Here is a 20498-nt window from a genome sequence, read left to right as displayed (position 1 = left end):
AATCCTATTTGTATTGGTCATCCAGTCGGACCATGTTACCTGTCCATCCGACGACAAATAAACGTACAAATTGAAATTGATGCGGCATAGCATCAGAATAAGCTTATTCTGCCGCTGTAGTGCCGTTTGAATTTGATGGGCCTAGTGACCAACCTTGAACATCCGCGCTATCAGTTCTAAGAGAGCTTAGGCTCAACACGCCCTATCTGTACCTCAGATTCGAGTACGTATTTTCTGCAACATGTTGGCATTGCATTAAAACGACGATCACTTAGGTTGAAGTATAACGTACAAAACGGACCAAGCTGTCGTTATGTGCAACAGGCATCGTTAGCAGATTCGGCAATTTTCGAAATACTTCCGTATGAGACGCCACCGAACTATGATGCGTCGGTCTCCTTTCGCGACAAATTAGCCATAATGAGACATTATCTAACTATTTGAGATAAATAATCTAAATGGTGCCTTGGTGCTAGCTTGATTGATGAACTTGGGGTAGTTGGATTGTCTAGCCGGGGGCGCACACGCTCGTTCACTTCGTTTTCATGTTGTGGTATTGCTATTTTGTTGTTTTTTTTTCATATCACAAACAACGCCATGTGCATTGTTGTCATATTGTTATGCATACAATTTATACAGTCTCGTATGTTCAAGAAAAATCTATCGAGACATATTTCGCCTCCCCTAATCAGTTTCTGAAGTCGTTCATGCTTTCTTACTACGCGAGACGAGGCTGATACGATTTCGTGACTTGTCATACACAAACATCCATTCCCTAATGTATCGCTGCGTTTGTACCTGTCACAGACTACAGCGCGTCCGTGAGTGTTGGTTTACACCAACCCGGTAAATTTTTATTTGGATTTACCAAGACTTTATTCTATGAGTATCCGGAGAATTCAAATGACCACGGAATCATCGAGTCTCATCAGTCGGTTCACACTTTTGCCAACTTCTTGAAAGCCGGTGCTGTTGCCTCTGTTATTTTTTTCCGTTTGTCATCAAAAGAGTTTCCATGCATTTGTGGAGCGGGCTGCTCCGGCCGCGAATCAGCATCGGCGGCCCACCTTGACTTGCTTTCAATATGGTCACCCACATACACTTACGTAAAGCTTGGCTTTCGCTGTATTGCGTTGTACACAATCACATGACTCGAAAGTTGGCCGAGGCTGGTTGTTTCGGCTGAGTTGGAAGCCATTATCTTGCTTGCCTCTTCGGCCGCTAGCTGGCTAGTCTCTACGTTTCTCAAAAAGGTCATCACACTTCAGCTTTGTTTGCAGTTTGTTTGGTGGCTTCTCGGCGAGCGATTTTTGTGGCGTCTGGTGCTTTTTGTGGTACGACGGCGGGGCGGGACGGGACGACTGGAAGAAATGGATTTTCTGTGGCATCAATGAGTCCTCGATATGTCCTGCATCTACACAGCCGACTGTCAACTTCTATTCGCGGTTGCTAGCGCCCGTCGGATCGGTGCGAGCCGAGAATAAAAGAATTCAACACTTTCGATTTCATGGCGATAAAAACGAAAAAACGACTTCTATATTACTGAAATATATATAGGACTATGTTTGTGCAGTGACCTGTATTGATATACGTCATATGATGGCTAAGAAGTAAAAAACCGAAAATTTTATTCTATACACAAAAGAACGTCGAAAAGGCCCAACACAACTCACAGGGAAACTGTGCTGCCAAGAACATATTGGATGTTTTGAAAGCACATAAAAATATACAGGAATCTAGTCTAAACGAAGGCAACATACCTGGCACGATAATATAGGGACACGCCGCCTACTCCCTAATCCTACGTAATTCACGCGGTACCAGTCTGTAGTACGTAGAGGTTGAAAGTTCCACGAATCTCTATTGTATAATGAGGCTATTTCGCATCTATGATGCAGTATGAAATGGCCCGCTCTTGTCTGAGCTTGCTAGTGCGTTATTCGACCTGTTTGTCATATCGACGCTCGTTTAATGCGCAATACGATTACGATACATATAGAGCCTTATAACTGCCGTAAAAGTCACGGTCCATTTTTCTTTAGATGTGTATCTTCTATTTCATGTAGAAGGTTGATACTACATGATAGATCTAACGATTGTTAGTAGAGCAGTTTCGACTAGCAATTTTTCAACTAGTCAACAGTAAATCTTCTACATTGTAGAGTAACAATTGGGCAGGATGTTTTCGGCCAGGTCTGCTCGCTAAACCAACTATCGTCTCTGCCATCTCCATTTATCGTGCTGGCGAGCGGACGTGCGTGCGTGCGTGCGTGCGTGCGTATGTGCCTGGTCACGCTCTGCTTGTGCGCGCTATTCATTTACCTTTTCCCTACCGACTCCACCGGATCGATTTAATTCGTTCCACAACTGCTAGCATCTCTCTTCGAAGTACGGTGTCTTACCAGGAAACATTGTAACCTTACGGAAGCCGATGCTTTTCCAGTGCTCAAAACCAACCCATATTTTAGGGCGACTGAATAATCTTTGTGCTCTTTTCATCTCTCGGCCATTACTACTGTTGTTATTAATATAACCCATTATATTTTATTGCTATGTACTCATCGCTATACAAGGCGTGTGTTGTCCGCTATTGTCTGTAGTGGAGGGTATTTAGTAAGCATCTAATTAATCATCCATCGTTGGTTAGCAGCAGACGTTAATACCGTAAAACGTTTATTCATATTACAGATACACACAACAGACTAAAGACAGCCCGTACTGAGAGCAACCCTAGTGAAGTCTATCGTATTATTATATAGTACCTGAAATTTGTATCCGAGGCATCAAAATAACATATTGTTTCTGACTTCGGCATGCACGTATCACGCTCAAAGAGATTAATCTTGCCTCGCCTATGGCCCCGAGTTGCTATTCCATTTTACCTCAGCCCTGATAACTGATATTGGCATGGAAAACATGAAAGTTACAGTACTATAAAGGTAACGTGACTATTGGGAGTCCTGTAAAGAACCCTGCTGCAAACTCCAACATCCTTTCCAGCTAATTCTATTGTTCTGTTGGACGGGTCGTTTGGTCGGCCTCGAGGTGAACATGTTGGAGCTCCTACATTTACCCACCGCCAAGTGGATACCAGATAGCAATAGTGGAACCTAGGTAGAGTGTTAGCTTACATGTTTATATCCACATTATTGTCATTGTATATTTCGCGTATGGTTAAACTAATTTTTAGCCGCTGCTGTGTCATTTTATCCAGATCATTTGGCAGCATAGCAATATTAACGAATTCGATCTATGTCTACTCGATCTATCAATTCAAGTGGCTAAACTTCAGACAGGGGTCACCTAAGCAGATTCCTTTCTTGGTTAAATTGGACGTGCGCGGTACGAGCTGATATAATAGTTACTGCTTGTATTATGGTGGCAGATAAAATACAGATTTATTTAACTCTACAGCTCAGCCTATCTGTGTAACTATATGGCTCTATATTGGCCCTTGCCCGTAATCCGGGATTCGTGATGACTTCTGCGCGCACTCACCAATAATGACCGTTCAACTCTGAAGTACATCATAGTAAGCAGTCTCGCTAATTCTTCAGTGCAAACTTCATACGTCGCTGTAACTGTGGGCATTCGTTCATTTAATTATTAAAGTTCGTACGCGCATCAAATATAGCTAAATCAATGATGGCCACTTGCCAAATCAAGGAAACCATGTTGATAGGCTAAGAAATCAGAGAGGAAACTTGTTGATCACATCAGGTCACAGTGATCTAACGAAATGTAGATTGCTTATCTACGAACTCGTGGAATATGTAGGGGACTGGTTGGCATTCGTCATTTCGTTCTGTTTTCGTGTGGTGAGGGCACATGCAAACAACGAGTGTTTGCATGTGCTCTCACATAAACATATCGCATATCCTATTCTGGAAGCTCTGAATTGTGATACACGACGCTGTAAACCGATAGACAGATCATTGGTCGGGCTTGAGGAGGAACGTCTGTATCTCCAGCCCATATACTGTTGTCGAAAATATCTTAGCCGTTTTAAAAACAGAATTGAAGCGAATATTTTTTATATTTTAGAATAACACTACTAAATTAAATGTGCGCCATTTTTATTAATGACCTTCCGTCATTTTTCTGGTAAAGCCGTAACGCCGTAATCGTGGAAGCTTTGTGGATCCTGGGCAAAAGATTATGACAAGTGATTTTTGCACCTTTCCATTGAAGCTAAATTAACATCATTGCAGGAGTTCGACAACAACCGAAACAGATAATGGAAGTCTGATGGCGCAAGGTTTGGGCTGTATGGGCGATGCGTTAAAATTCCTGATTTAAGTTCTCCCAATTTTTGCCGGGTAGTCAAAGGCGTACGTGGTCTGACATTGTCATGATGGTTGACGACGCCTTTCCCATTCACTGATTTCCATCGATTTTTTCGATGGCTTGTCTTAATCTTGCTAACTGTTAACAGCACAGGTCCGAGTCAATCGTTTCGCGAAATCGCAGCAGCAGCAGCTCACAATGAGTGATTCCTTAACAACCCCGCCAAACATAGCCCCACGCCAGCGGCATCAGTCTGAGCTTTGCCAAAGATTGTAAAGCACATTTTGTTAATTTATTTTTCTCTTTATTTGCATTCTATTGATGTATGTAATCTACTTTTTATCACGTGATTGTGGGCACTTTGTGAAGGTTCGCAGACGGAAGTACGGTCGGAATACTTCACGTCAATCCGTGTGGCACCCAAACAACGAGTTCTTTTCGTAGCCATCTCCCCTCAAACTATTTAGTGCTGGATGTTTACTTTTTTTGGCGATATCACAACTACTGACGTGTCCGCTTTGCTTAACTTCCGCAATAGTTTCATCAGCTTTTTCCCTAATTGGTCGACCACTACGAGAAGTTCCTTTCATATCGACATCTCTAAATGAAAGCGACAGTGCAGCCCTTGGACCGTTTAATTCGGTAAGCCACCTTGGCCATAAACAGGGTAATTTGTTATGAACATGAACAACAGTCGTGTCTTTATCAAAATCAAATGAGTCTCTGCGGAAATTTCACTCATCTTAAGTACGTTCTATTTCAAATCTAAATAGAGATACGCCAACGATGCCGACCCAGACACGACTTAGATTGTTTGGGATGGGATAATACTTTAGCTCCTAGTTATAAAAACGGTTAGTTCTCTTTCGACAACACAATCTTATATTGATGGCGTAATAATTAATTACATTAGCTTTTACATACACCGGCTCGGCAAATTATAGGCACGACGATTTAAAGCAGATTGTCTGGTAGAAAGGAAAAGGAAATCACCAGGCTTAATAGATAACTAGCTTGTCGTAGAAAAACAAAAATGATAGAATCTGAACGTGTCTAAAGGAAGTTGGCTGACCAATAGAGTCCATAAAAATAGAAATATCAAAAGAATAAATGAAAACATGGACGTTGTCATTTGTTGACTTATTGGTTAGATTTATATAGCTCCTGGTTGTTTCAAAAGCAAAATAACGTAACAAGCCAAATAATAAAATCGGCTTGTTATGTTATCTTATGAGGCGTACTCATAAATTATTGAAATAATTTCATTATTTTGTCACCCTCTCTTCAGGAGATTAGGATCGCAAATGCCGACCCATTATAATATACTGATCTGTGCGGCAGCGTAGCGTCCTGTAGGAATAGATTAATATACAGATAAGTTGATTCAGTGTTGTCTGATCGGTAGCTCTTTGCAATGTCGATGAACAGTGTATAGAGCTCCCTTCAATTTTACCTGCCATTCTAATTCCCAGTTTCGAAGGTGCTCTTTACGATTTTGCCAACCCGTTTATAATGTTTATACAAGAACTGTGCGGTCTGTCACGTTGAGTTTATCCACTATACTTTGGCTAGGTGAGCAGCAATTCCATTGCGCGCCCTACGGCTCCTCCACCTTGCCAACATCAGCTGAAGGGTAAATGATGTTCCCAGAAGGGCATGCACTCAGTGGCCAGTCCACTACGTTTAGCAGGAGACTCTTGCGAAAATTTTGACATGTCAGAAGTGTTGGATCACGATTATGATACTGACCACTAGCTAGCTGCAGAGAAAGGACGTACGGAGCAACATTCGAATCAAAGGGAAAACTGACCTGAAAAGAGGTATAGTTATGTTTCGAAGCGGAACCCTGCGTTTTTTTCCCTATGAATTCTAAATGCTCGCCTAGTAGTTCCTGTGCTCAGCTAGCTAAAAAACTTTTCCACTGGAGATAAATTCAGAATAGAAGAAAGCTAATTAGCAAAAACAAATAATATCATCATCACGATTCAATGAACTGAAAAAGGAAAGTGATTTTTCCTTTTAAGGCAGTGCAATGAACACTTTGAAATCTGTCCGCTTACTAGGGTTCTTTGTTTTTGCCGCTCACTCGACCTGTCTTGATCCCACAGATCATTATCTATCGTGCAGCGACGATGAAGTGAAGTTGGATCAACCTTTTTCCGTTACCATCATCTTTTAGGGGTTGGACAAACAAAAAGGAAAACAGCTAACGACCATAAAAATGGTGCGTTGTTGAACTTCATCAATCGACCGATTGGGCCTCAGTAATGTGTGACTACGAACCCTAGCCAGGGACAAATACACGCACACACGCATATATATATATATAATATATTGTCGTCGGACAATAGCACAGATTTGCCGAAACGACACTCAGCTAAAGAAAATCGCGGTTATACACGGTCATGTATTGCCACCGCTCCATTGCGCCGCTGAAACACGTCGGCGGACTGTTCGACGCCGACCGCTGCTGTCACTGTGAAAGCTCAGGTAAGTTCCGGCCGTGATGGCACGCGTCTGGCAACTTTTGCCGTGTGTATGTAGTATTAATAGCCAACACAGTCGAAATTGCTACCGCTGAAAATCGCTATGGAGCTAACAAAAGGAGGGACCTTGAAACCCGAAAACCTGCATTTTGCCATTTTCTAGTGCTCGGAACGAGCTAATAGGATAGATACAGAATGAAAAAGACTAAGTGAGCTTCATAGAAGAAAACTATCATCAACAGAATCATTGCCGTCACCAATAACAACAACATCGTGCTAGTTCGCGTGTTCGTCTGATGCCACGTCGCATCAGCGCAACGAAACGCGACCGATCGCCCGAAGGATAGTCTCTTTGCGCGTCAACATCGCCGACAGCAACTATAGCATTTATTATTATACAACAACAATAACAACAACAGCAGCAGGAGCAACAAGAGCAACTGGAAGAAGGACGAACGAATGGAATCCGGCGCTGAGCGAACTCAGAAACAGCAATATCAACTCGTAAAGATAGTAGAACACATGGTGCAAGTAGGACGATAGAGAAAACGAAGCGCAAATGCAGAAAAGGCTAGGAAGGTATACCGTAGGAATCAACATCATCACCGGCGTGAAAATAACTGCGACGACGAAACAAATGCTAACAAGAACGTCGTCGCTGCAGACCTTTTTTCTTCGTTTACCCGTGGACTTGTTCGAAATCTGCGTGGCTAACGAAGCAGGCGAACTTCGTGATGTAAGCGAACAGCACAACAAACGATGGATGACGATACTTAGAATGGCGACGGTGGCGGCAGTAACAACAACAATAAGAGCGAGAGAAATCGGTATCACCGATCCAGCTGGACGTTCCGGGGATGGCGGTGAAGATGACGGTGATCGTCTGCGGTCGTTGTCTTCATCGCTTGGGATACGTTCTTGGAGCGTAAAACAAAACCAGCTGAAACGAACGGGGCGGAATCTTCGGACCATCGGCAGACGATAAAAACTGGGTTTATTTTGAAGACACGGATCGGTTTTCGTTTGAGTGAGGACAGACTGCCATTTTTCTACAAGTAAAAACAGGGAGAGTCGAACAACAACGTAATCATTTAGAAGTGACCACAATCGAATATCATCGCATGCACAGGAACCAGAGAAGATACAATGGATATAATGGAGCTTACTGCATTATACGATGCATGCCATGTATGCGCGCATGCTATGGCTGATAAACATTTTTAGACCTCGGGGCAAGATTCGAATAGGCTGTTCTAAACATGCGATATCGAAACGTTGCCATACGATCCGGACGTTTGCGACCTGGCTGGTTTGGACCTAATCAGTAGGTATTATTGGGGTAACTTAACAAGCTTAAATACAATTTTTCAACTTGGGTTTTTTTTTTATCATATATTATATGTTTGCCGTGTTGATTTGAAAGTATTCCGCAACGTCTTAGCTGATACTGGATAATACAGTAGCTCGAATTAGTCGAGATTTCGAGCTTCGTTAAAGCAGTGGAAGCTTAGATGGTGACATACTATACATAGAATATACATACCTACGACGATTACATTGACGACTATAAAATAAATAAGGAATTATTCCGCTTGCTACTGAATAAGGCGTAAGCATCTGCCTCTGTGATGTTGCCTAGCTTATATAAGCGAATGCGCCGAACAATTAGTAGGTGCTAGTAACCACTGTATGACAAACACCGATGGTCACATTTCCTTTTTTCTAAAGCTTCGCCTTCATTCTTTCCTGCCTCGCCGTTTGAGGGTCATCAAACATCTAGCGGAAGTGGGCTTTTTTTTTTGCTATTGCAATGAAAACTTTTTAGAGAACGTAGTGGTTAGAGTTTTGCGTATCTGTATACTCGTTTAGTCTTTGTCGTATTCTCTATCTTAGGAGTTGCTCGAAAGATGGTCCAGAGGAAATAGCTTCAGTGGTAGTAAATTATATGGTAAAATAGGAATGTGAGCCATCTATGCGTTTTCTATAATTCAAGTGCTAAAGCCCAGCTCAAGCTGGACAGGAGGTAACTGCTATAGTGGACAGTTGCTCTTCACGGAGTTGCTAATGCTAGAACGGGATAAACGGCATAAATGCTATTCCTTTTACAGTCAAATATTGCCTCTCTGGGATCAGATTATTGTTTACGCCTTTAGCATCGCATAGTGACTAGTGTTAAAAACTGTTCTTGAAGAGCGCGATTCCTTCAATTGTAACGCTGACTGGTAATCAACCTTGGCAGTTAACCAGGAAACCTCTTTTTCTACTTATATTCTAATAGCGAAGCAAACGACACGAGACATCCGGTAGTAAAATGCACAAATCCTCACATTTCGTTTACCTCAGCTTCATCTAGGTAGAGTTCACCAAGTTTTACGTTAATTAATAGTTTTTTTAGTGGATGCCGACATTGGATATGTATAATCTATATACATATCCAAAATTTTTTTTCCAAAAAAAAAGAGCTGTTTCTAGTTCATGATAGCTAGGGCACCAAAAACATATTGCTTAGTACATAGACAGAGGAAATCTTGTCGTTCGATTGCCTAAACGATTTTCTCGAAGTCTACCGACTTATCTTCATTGTCATAGTTGACATGGCTGAGTTTAGCTTAAATGGCCCCTAAATGTTTTATGGACGCCACTGCCACGCATTCATGGAAGTCGGCGCGGCGCACTAAGTTAATTTGGGCCTTTGTATATTATGCTAGAGTCTCACAAGTGTCGTCGTGACGTCCTTCGACGTTAGGATGAAGATTTCTGTTTAATGGCTTCACTCATGTATTTGTCAATATCCATATGTGCATTCTTGGTACATACTTTTTTTGTGACGTTGTACTCAAAGGTGGCGTTCGTAATCAAAAGTATACAGGTAAATATACACATATAATTGATACACACAAAACTGACCCAATGATAGCTACAAAGTGCTACTTGATCTCTTAAAAATTAGCCGCTTTACGACGAGGACTCCGATGTACTCGGACGTGAAATGTTAGTACACGTTACCCATGCTCCTAGCAGCACGCACATACACACGACGCTTCTGTCTCTGGTCGTGCATTCGAACCGGCATGTTAGTACGAAACAGAACAGTTCGAAAAGGTTTAAGAGAAAAAAGATTCAAAAACCTATATCGATGTATATAAACGAAATAGGTTTTTAATTATACTTCTTGTTTTCAATTTCATTGTGACTGAGGATGCAAGTTATGAAATTTCTTCATTGGTTTTGCTATTAATTTTCAGCAAGGGATTCAGTGGGATTTCTGGTAGCAGTTTAGCTCGCATCACTCAGCTGGAACTATCTGTGGTCAGTAGCTGATTATGGCCGCCGCGTTTAATCGGAGCATTATAAACCGCCTTCGTGATTTCTATTCGGGTATGGTATAGCCCACTAGCTTCCTAAAAGCAAGAAGGCTAACACACGAGTAAGTTTCAACTTTCCTTTTACTTCTCTAGCTAGCTAATGGGTAGCTTTTCGATTGGTGTTGCTTTTATACATAGCGTAGTAATGATTGCCCAAAAGTTTCGCAGAATACGCGTCCTCCGTTTCATAGCCTTCATTGTGTGTTTCTGCTCTTGCGCACATATACATTTGCCAGCAAATTGCCCGATTCTTCACCCTCACCATAATCAAGCACGCTACGCAGTTGGTCGTGTCGTTAGAAGCTAGTCGAAAGGCAAAGCCAATATGTGAAGCTTTCTTTTACGTGAAGTCGGCACCGATATGCCTCTTGTAAACCGCCTGCTGGTACCGCACAGTGAAGACAACACAGTTTTTGCAAATACGAATCCGAGTTGTACTTGTGCCACCGGTTCTTTCCGTGGGTCAAAGGAACCGCTTTGCCTCTCTGCCGACACGTAACGACGAGTTGCTTCCAGTGGCCCCGGTTTTGATTTTTATAATTGTTAAAAATTATTTTTTTTTGGGCATTTCTACGTCGGATATTATTGTGGCTGATGCCATAGCTATAGGTTTTTAGATAGTGGCCTGTTACCTAGAGAGGTTTACGTAACAGGCGAGAAAAAGTTAGCAGTTATTAGAAAATTAGCGACAAAACGTCGGGTTCCGTCCGGCTCTCTTTCGATGCCGGGGATCGATTCGTGCTCTACCTCCCTTCTAACTGCTGTTTCGTGCCTTCCATTCGTAGGCTAGGGGTCTCGTGGCCGTGACGGTGCTGCCGTTGTTGTTGTTGTTGTTGTTCGTATTGTTTCTGTCCGGAGATCCACTGATCGCTGGTCAACACTTCGACTGTCCTACTGATCAGTTAATCATATCGTATAATTAATTTTTCATCAAGATCGTTCTGTTCAAATCTACTACAAGCCGTGGGCTCGATTTGGCACACGCCATTTGTTATGTGGCAACCAGCAACTACGTATACGACAGCAGCGGGAGCAGCATTAACAACTCGCTGAATGTTGGGCTATGATGTTCATCTCGAAGAGGGTGATATGACGAAAAAACTCACAATGCTCATCTTCAATTTCGTTACCAACAGGCGCAGCTATTGGTATCACGGGCCGCTTCGTTGCTACCAGCGCTTTGTTGTGGCCACCGTTTTTGCTACAGGTTAAATGCAGATGAATTTTTATGATAGACACAAAGAAATATATCCGCCAGCGAACGTCCACCGAAGCGTGATCAAAGAACCGCACAGAGTAACCACATTATGTCTGTCGCTGTCGTCGTTGACGGCTAAGAACAAAGCCACCAAGAATCATCAGCGGTGATGGAAGCATAGCAACAACAACAGCAGCAACAAAACAACAACCTTTCAATGGCAACACTATGGAAATTAGTGTTGAGTCGTCATCAGATTCAGCGTCTCAATACCTATCTATCTATGATGAACTTTGTCCGACTACCTAAAAATTAAAATTGCACACGAAGATTTCGATAACAAAAACCGGGTTGCCTGCGAACGTAGCAGGCTGACACGTCTCCTTTTCGTCCATCGCACGCGGTCCACGCATGGCCGTGAGTGGACTACGGGAAAACTAAGCGGAAAGAAGGAGCAGATGATTTTTTCTGATTGTGATGCCAACATGATTATTTTGAGCTACAACTGAAAGTTATGGCAGTTATTTAACTTTTTTTTTAAGGCCAAGACGATGAAAAAATTGAGCAAAGGCGTGCATAATGCCATAGCCAATGGTAGAGTTATTCTGATTTCAACTACGGAAAGTACATTATTAAGGACTAGACTAAGTTGATAACGGTCGGAGGAGAACGAAGCGTAGTTTGGCCCCTTCTGCTTAGCTGTTAAAAAAGATGGGTCGAATAGAACCAATTGGCAAAGACACCCAAAAGATGATTGGGTTTATCGAGCAGCACACTGGAGCGGTACGTGGCAATGCATGATTCCGCATTTGTGAATGCTATTTTCCCAACTTGGATCTTGGTCTGTTTGAAGCCATGTCGAAATGGGCGACGCTTTGTTAATTTGCATCGACTGTGGAGGGAACTTCTTTAACGAGTACGAAAGTAGTAGCGAATTCATTAATGTTTCAATTGAATTTCCACTTATGTGGTAACTGTTTTGTATGTAACTGAATCTTTTTTAACAGATTGTGACAATACTCTGCGAGCGCCCACTGCTACGAGCATTAGTACGCCTCTCCGTAGGATACTATGGCCTTTTTCGTTATGCGATAGCGTCTGCACAATGTGATAAAGACTGTTTAGGCTTCAACTGAAATCTCTAGAGCGAATGCTGTTAAACGTGTCAGAATCGTTGGGAAAGAAGAAGTGAAAGGAAAACAGCTAAGAGAAAATACATCAACCTCAGAAAATTCACAGCTACGAGTCCCGTCTGTCAATAAAATTGCAATAAAAAAAAAAGTAAGCTGAGCGACGTTTTTTCTGTGCATTAGCGTCGTCGAACGTTGCTATTATGATAACAGACCGCGGGTGCTCGCACGACTGCTATGAGGAACCGATGCTGAGCCTGCGTGAAACGTTAGCACATCGCGATCGATTACCATAATTGACATAATACAAATTCTAGCTAGATCTCAGTTATTAATACAGGAACACAGATCTAAGGCCAGTCGTTCAAGATTTAAGCAGCATGCCTGCTTATAATTAAAGTTCAGTAATTTTTAGCTCGGTCAACTTCCCTTCCAAACATCCATGATTATCTAATCTACACTGTTTCATAATGTCCAGACCTTATGGGTGTGCTTGCCTCTTCTACATGTTACCAGGTAATATATTTTTCTCACTAGCACGTATATATTCTGTAAACTATCGTGCGCTAAAATTAGCTCTGCGTCTGGTTTCATCATCTTATAATCGGCTAGGATAATTTTGCTTGTCTTACTTGACTGCGCTGCATGATTACTAAGGAAGTAAAATAGGTGCTGTGAATGGCCTTTGTGGACAACAGAACCCTCTGACAAATAAGGTAAGTCTGTAAAGACAACATTTATAGTTACGTCTTCGGTCTAGTTGTATTCAGAAAATATTCAGAGCCAAAAAATAAGTTTTCCTGGACTAAAGAAATGCAGCAGATCTTCTCTCATGCCATGTATACGGTGCACGATAGTTCCAACCACATACTGTGCCAAATACTAGCTTTATGAGCCCCAGTAGACGAGAAACATTTACTGGACTTTTTTGTTTTATTGCTTTTACCATAGCACTAAGTTGAGACAGACAGCGAAACTTATTTATTTTACACGATACAATTAGCATATTTTCAGCAGTTATATATATATATATATATATATATATATATATATATATATAGAAAATATAGCGTGCGTTGATTTGGACCCGTAGTGTATAACGTAAAAGCTTAAAGTAAAATGGCGAAAAGATTTTATCGACGGCAGCGGTGTACGTTTGCAGGTATGTACGCGGCACTCTGATGGTATTTTCTATAGCATCGACGGTGAAAGCCGCTTGGACTATTGGGTGCCTGTGTGACGTCGCGCATCTGTACACCACGAAGTAGTATTGATATAGTTTTCATTGTTTCACAAAACGGTTTTAGCTAAAAGTCTTCCAGCGTCAATGGACCGAACGCGTTTATGATTTTGTGTGTACGCATGTTCCAACCGATATACGTTCACGCCTTATCGTATCACCGCTGTTATCTAAAGGGCGCTTTCCCGTATCGCTGATATCGTCGTAACAGTAAATGGGGCCGTTAGGTGACAATTTATGGGCTCAATGTACTGGCCCAAGACAAGGAAAACAAACAGAAATTCTGTACAAGGTAGCAATTAAACGAGCAGGAATGTCACTGGGTATTTCAAATGGTTCAAGCTTATGATATTTCTTCGTTCCCCCTCCCCAACTGGCGTTGCTGCTGATGGAACCCGCTACATGCAAGTAGAGGTGCGAGTTTTTGCCAGTTTGTAAGCTAAGTTTTTACATAGTTATAGAAATGCGTTTGTATATTATACACTTTAGTCCAAAAACATAGCAGAACATTTTATCGTCTAGGACAAAATTTAACTTTTTCTGGTTAATGTCAGCTCTATAAATCTTCTATATCTGTAGACAGAGATAGAGTTGCGGCTGATTTGGTAATGTCTAGATATTGTTGAAAGGGAAATCTTGTTATTCAGAGCTGATCCGATGCAAGTTTCTGGGAGACTCAAGCTGATCCTATTAGCTATCCTCGTTCCGTTTAAAAGCGCGAACCCCGTAATACAATGAAACTCGGATACGTTTCGTGCGGCAGGTGACATGGTAGTTTCGCTTAGCGTGCGCTTACCAGAATGGATCGTGCAAGACGTTAGTTGCTATACGTTTAATGGTGGTAATTTAAATGAAAAGAAATATTTTGATTTCACAGAAATTGAGGACAGTTGACTTTAGACGAATTAGAATAGGACGCACAATGAAAGCACGACCAGCTCGCCAGTGCCTTAGCTATAGAAATACAGGTGTCCTTGAGTGATTTATGCCTGATATTCACGGTATTTATGATTCTAATTGAGGAAGTGCATATAAAAAGTGAATCTTTGCAAAAAAATATACTGAGACCTGCTACTTGCTTAAAAATGTTTCAAGTACTATAATTTATTGAATTTCAATCAACATTCTTGACGCGATTTATGTTGGAACATAATACATACATACAACAGTGTTGTACATTTGAGTATTCTAAAAATTGAAGATAAGATAAGATAAATGCTAAAAATTCTGTTAATTACCTTCCGGCATGACCTCGCAGAGTATCCAATGTGATAAACCACAATAAAGTATTTTCAAAAAGAGGGTATGACAATATCTTATGATTACCAAGTTCCTATTGTAGATTTAGCCACTATATGTTTGTACCGAGAGGTGGGAACAAGCCAGTGCGAAACATTTATGGCTTCTCGCTAGATAGATAAGGGTAAAATCCGTAGCCAATAGCCCGTAAATGATCCACCTATTCTGTTTCATCGTATCTCTTTGTGCAGTACTGGTGTAAATAATTGTATTCTGGATATTTTTCCATCGTGCAGTTCTGCTCTTTCAGATGTTATGGATACTTTGTTTGCAGGCTAAGGGGGCGAACTCAATACAATATATTGAAAGCGGGAATTTGCTTAGCTTTCTACGGCTCGTTGATCTCTTTCAAACTCGCTAAATGCACTACTCCTTTTAGAACGCGTTACCGATATGTTGTTTCTATCCAAAGAAGGATATCAAAAAATTATCCAACTACCCCCGATCTGTTGTGCTAAAAAATGTACAGAGTATCTAGTGCTTATGTTAATATAGTTTCAATTTTTTGTTAATCTTGCAGTAGCAGCAGGATGGGATATACCTGCCTACATGAACGGAAAGGAAATATGTTTCGAAGAATATTACGTACCTCGTAACATGTAATATCGGCAAAGTGTAATCATTTCGTTCTGCACCAGCTTACTGTGTGCAAAATTCTACTTTACGATTCACTACTGATCCAGCTCGTAGTCCTATGGGAAAGTCGAATGGAGACATATGGGGTAGCGGGCTGAGGCCATATCTCCTCAGGAGTCAGACTGCAGCAGAGTGCCAATGCTTCAGGTCGCATAGTCCACTAGCGACTGCTAGATAGCTTTGATCCGGTACAGCTATTGCCACGTACGGAATAGTGAGTGAAGCCAGATCTATCACGGGAGGTTAAACCAACTGATGGCGGGTTCCCGTTCAGTGCTTCGACCCGCTCATACAGGAACGGCCCCAAGATTAAGTCGCATCAACCCCCGACCAGACTGCAGCCAGCCAGTCAGGCTGTCTGTCTGTCTGTTCAAGGTGTATGACATAAATCCTTGCGTTCATTTGCATCTCATTTGTTCGACATTGCCTAGGAGATGATTTTCCGAGACTCAGACATATATATATATATATGCGAAATGCAAAGCTCAGCTTAAATGTTAACGTTCGGTTATGAATGATCACATAATTTTGTCCTTTAAACACGGTAGTACGAGCCTACATACTCTGGGGTGTCTGGTCGAGGTCAGGAAGGGCATATCTTATGGAAAAGTCTATTATGACCAACCTAACTATACTAAAGAATAGTTCGCGGTGTGCGTAATCTCAGCCCACTAACATTCTATGGTGTGTCATAGTTATTTTCCAGAGATTTTGGTTCTTCTTAGTTGATAATTACAATAGTAAATATGTCTATCAAATATTTGACTATTTCGTGCCGTATACCCCTCGCTCAATTATACTCTGAATTTATTCATTTCGCATGGGCGTAGCATGTCAACTTGATATCAGTATAGCCTCACTAGTATATATATAGATGTTTGAGGTTATACTGGTATAAATTTAGGGTCCGGCGAGAACAGGCTTTATCATTAAAGGTTCTTCAAAAAGCAATGCTTACCTAGCACGGTTTCGAAAAACTATATAAGATGACTTTCGAGTAATACCAGAGAAGCATGCTATAGTTAATTCTATCGGAAGCTAATTTTTTTGTAGAAGCTTACAGAGAATGTATCATTACGCAGGAAAATGGGGATTTGCTCAGAGTCTTCCGTATCTATAGAAGAGTTCGCAGCGTGAGATGGACAAATTAAGGCACGCAATAACGCGAATGCGGAAATGATGAACCCACACGAGCCAGTCATTCCTTTCACGGTCTGACATTATAGCTAAAGAGATAAAAAGCAGGTCATAATGTGCTTCTTTGAAAACTAGCCTCTTGTTCAACGTCATCATATGGATGTAAAGCTTATTGTCTACTGTTCACTGCTACCTTTAGCGTCATACTTTAGTTATTTTCTCGCATACTAAAGTTCACTTAGCTTCGTTACGGTGCAGCTGAGCTCATCGTATCACATCACTGGTCCGGTACTTTTTTGCCGATGATTTCGGTCTTTTTCTCTCCCCCTCACCTCTCGTTACGGCTGGCTGTACGTCTGTAACGCGTTACGCAACCTGGGCCTCGGCGCTGATACACCTTTCCGTCGAGCTCGCCTTCAGTAGTCAAAACGCGTTTTGCGGATGTCGCGTTGCCGGGTCGGGTAGGGTCAGCAAATCCGTCGCTGCTGCCGCACAGACCGCATCCATCTAAACACAACATTGCCTACATCTGTGCAGGAATCACGTATGACTGTCGGCCGCGCTATGCAGAAAGCGGTACTCACTGCTCGTACAACAGCGAGATACCGCGACAACAGGAGGGAGGATGTCAGGCTGTAGGCAACGACGGGATCGTTAGTTTCCTTCTACGCTCAGCCTGACATGGTTAAGGAAACAGTTATATCTACATACAAATGCGTAGCTGGCTATATAGTGAAACTAAACAACATGTTGCTGTAACGTCGTGTTGTTGTCGTTATCGCAGAGGTCTAGCCGAGTAACAATATTAGTTCAGAGGTAGAAATGCTTGTGTAAAGGCCAGCATCCGACACGAGGAACTGTCTGTGGAAAATTCGCCGAAGTTTAAGCGGACCTCAACAGCCGCCGGCTGGGATGTTGCTTCATCACATTTCTGATATCCTCACACGGTTGGCACGGTGGTCTGGCAACTTGATTACCGTATGCTTTCCTCTAGACCCTCTTCAAATAGCATATATGCTCTTATAGATATCAAAATGTTTTGCTGATCATCTATGAACACGCATCAACACATACTGGAACTGTTGTATAGGTCGTACGGCAAACTTTGAGCTCTCAGCCGCAATTGCTCACTATTATTGCGTAATCAACACGACAAAGTGTCTGTCTTACGTATATGGTGCGATTAATTTAGATTTAATGAGCAAAGATCAATGAACAAATCAAGCATTGCCACTGAGACTGGATGTAACAATGTCGAGTTACTACCATCATCCAATTTTACGTTATCGACAATTTCATAAAGCCTAAGTATTATAGGATGCAACGTTTATAATTGGACATCGTGAAATAGATATAATTATGGTGCTTGCACAACCTTGGTTAATTATACGGTAGTACGTAACAATTAATTACTATGTTACTTAGGACCAGATTATTTCTGCTACGTATAGCTATAACTAAATACTAATAATAGCAACAATAGCTAATTATATATCTTACAAGTTAGATTTGCAAAAGATTTGAAACGTTTTCATGCATAGCTCTCCCTGTGCACTTGCCCAAGGTACAGTAGACTTATACAGCCGGCACTGTACTATCAGCAGCATTGACAGACGCCCAAATAGCCCAAATATACAGACAAAATTCCCGAAGCGTTCGAAACAGACGTCAAATATGGAAAATTAAAATAAACTAATAATACTAGTTCGATAATTAGAGATAACGGGAATCATAGACGAAAAAAAGAAGATAATGAGGCTCGTACTGTTGGCAGTAGCAGCAACAGCAGCGGCTGTGAGCTCAAACATTGCGATCTGCGGCAATGTCAATGTATTGAGCAACTGTACAATCCGAAAGTGGTAACTTTATTGGTTTGTTACGGGACACTGTATCAGAGCACGGATAATACGTACGCACACGCACCACTGGTAATTGTAAGGATGATAAAAGAACATCGAAGAAAATTTACTGCTTCTAGTATAACTCCTACACTTATTATTAGTTTAGTTCTACAGCTGTCCCTCCCGGGTCTCGGACCAGCAGGGAGGGTCCATTTTCATCCACGCAGATCATTCTCAGGCAATACAGCAGCATTGTAAGGAAGACTATTTACGCTTTCTGCCGCCGTTGTTTTACGAAACGAAAAAATGAAAATGTAGACTACCATAAATACGTCGTCTTTCTTACCTGGTGTCATCAAAATGTATCTTGTCATTATCGTCTTCAAGCTGTATCGATGACCCATTACGGTATAGACGAAAAGCTAACAACTGCTTGTTAGAACACGTATCTATTCTATTTTTTCATCGTTCTTCTAAGGGAGCAGTGAATCTTCGGGGTAGGATCATACTGCAGTAAAATGCCCCCAGGTTAAAGCACGCTTCCATTCGAGTGCTCGATTTGAAATGCAAAACAGAAACGTGACCATTTGTTTCTTTCTATCTGCCAATTTATACCGCGTACCTCTCTCCGTTACGGATTATAGCCACATTTAGTTTGTGTTCAATAAAACAAATGTGGCCATTTTTCTGTCTTCTTCCTTGGGCCTGCGTCTCTTCACGTTTAGACGGATCGGATATAGGTGGGCTCAACATAACGGACTATTGGGTGAGTGCGTGAAGAAGTTCGAAGAATCAGTTCTAGCGAACATGGACCTCTTCGTTCTATTATTTCTTTTCTTTGTTAATTATAGGAAACGCCTGTCGGCAGCTGTGAAGCTGCTGTTAATATCAGTAACAGCTGCACATTCAGCGACAACCACGATAAAAACTTTAAGACTGATGGTTACTGTTTAGTTATTTTAATATATCTACAAACGCAACATGAGGGCGGCATGGGGTTTGCCGATAGGGGTCGTAGGAAGCAGGTGTAAGTAGGTATTTAAAAATGTTTATTACGACATCGAAGGAGACAACTAAGCTGCACACATATATATTACGATGTATCGTATTGTTTCTAGCCATTGTCGTACAATGGCGAAAGCTGGCTTCGCTCTGATAATCCCGCTATCAGCAACAATCGCCTTCACTATTACTGCTACGGGTTGACGTGTGGCTCACTCGTTTTTTCGTCCTTACCGTGATCGTCCATCTAGATGCAAAACAAATAAGTAATATACTGACGAAAGCGTATTGGTGAATTGTAAGCAGCACGGTAAACGCGGTGGACGCTACCACGAACAAACAATACGACCACGTTTGTATAATGGCATACACACAGATTTGGTGCAACTATTACGATATGTTGCACGAAGGAAGGTAAGTCGGCGCTATAGATCGACTAACTATAGCAGCTGAGGTGACCACGCCGTCGACGCACAATCCTGAAATAGAACAATTACTATATAGGCACAACTTGTACATAACTCACGCGGAATACGCGTCATCGTCGTTGAATAGGTCAGGATATGCTGTTTTAGCTCTCTCGCGCTTGAAATTTTTTCGCAAAGATAGTCATTGCACGATAAACAACGTTAATCATCTGCAACCCAACAGCTATCCGCCGATGTCTATGATATTAGCAAGTATAGTATTCGGAGGCATGCGCGCGTGTCAGGAAAGACAACGAGCTTCAGCTGAAACCTCATCAACAACAACACAACGACGGTCCACAATGCTATATGTAACTGTAACAGTTTATCAACGTTCACGTCCGCTTCATGGAAAAAAAGCAAAATCATTTTTCAATAATTCCTCCTTATCGCAGCGCTGGCAACAAAGC

This window comes from Varroa jacobsoni, unplaced genomic scaffold (genome assembly GCF_002532875.2).
Source record: "Varroa jacobsoni isolate VJ856 unplaced genomic scaffold, vjacob_1.0 contig00058, whole genome shotgun sequence".
In the NCBI taxonomy this organism is placed as follows: domain Eukaryota; kingdom Metazoa; phylum Arthropoda; class Arachnida; order Mesostigmata; family Varroidae; genus Varroa; species Varroa jacobsoni.
This window is presented reverse-complemented; position numbering follows the sequence as displayed.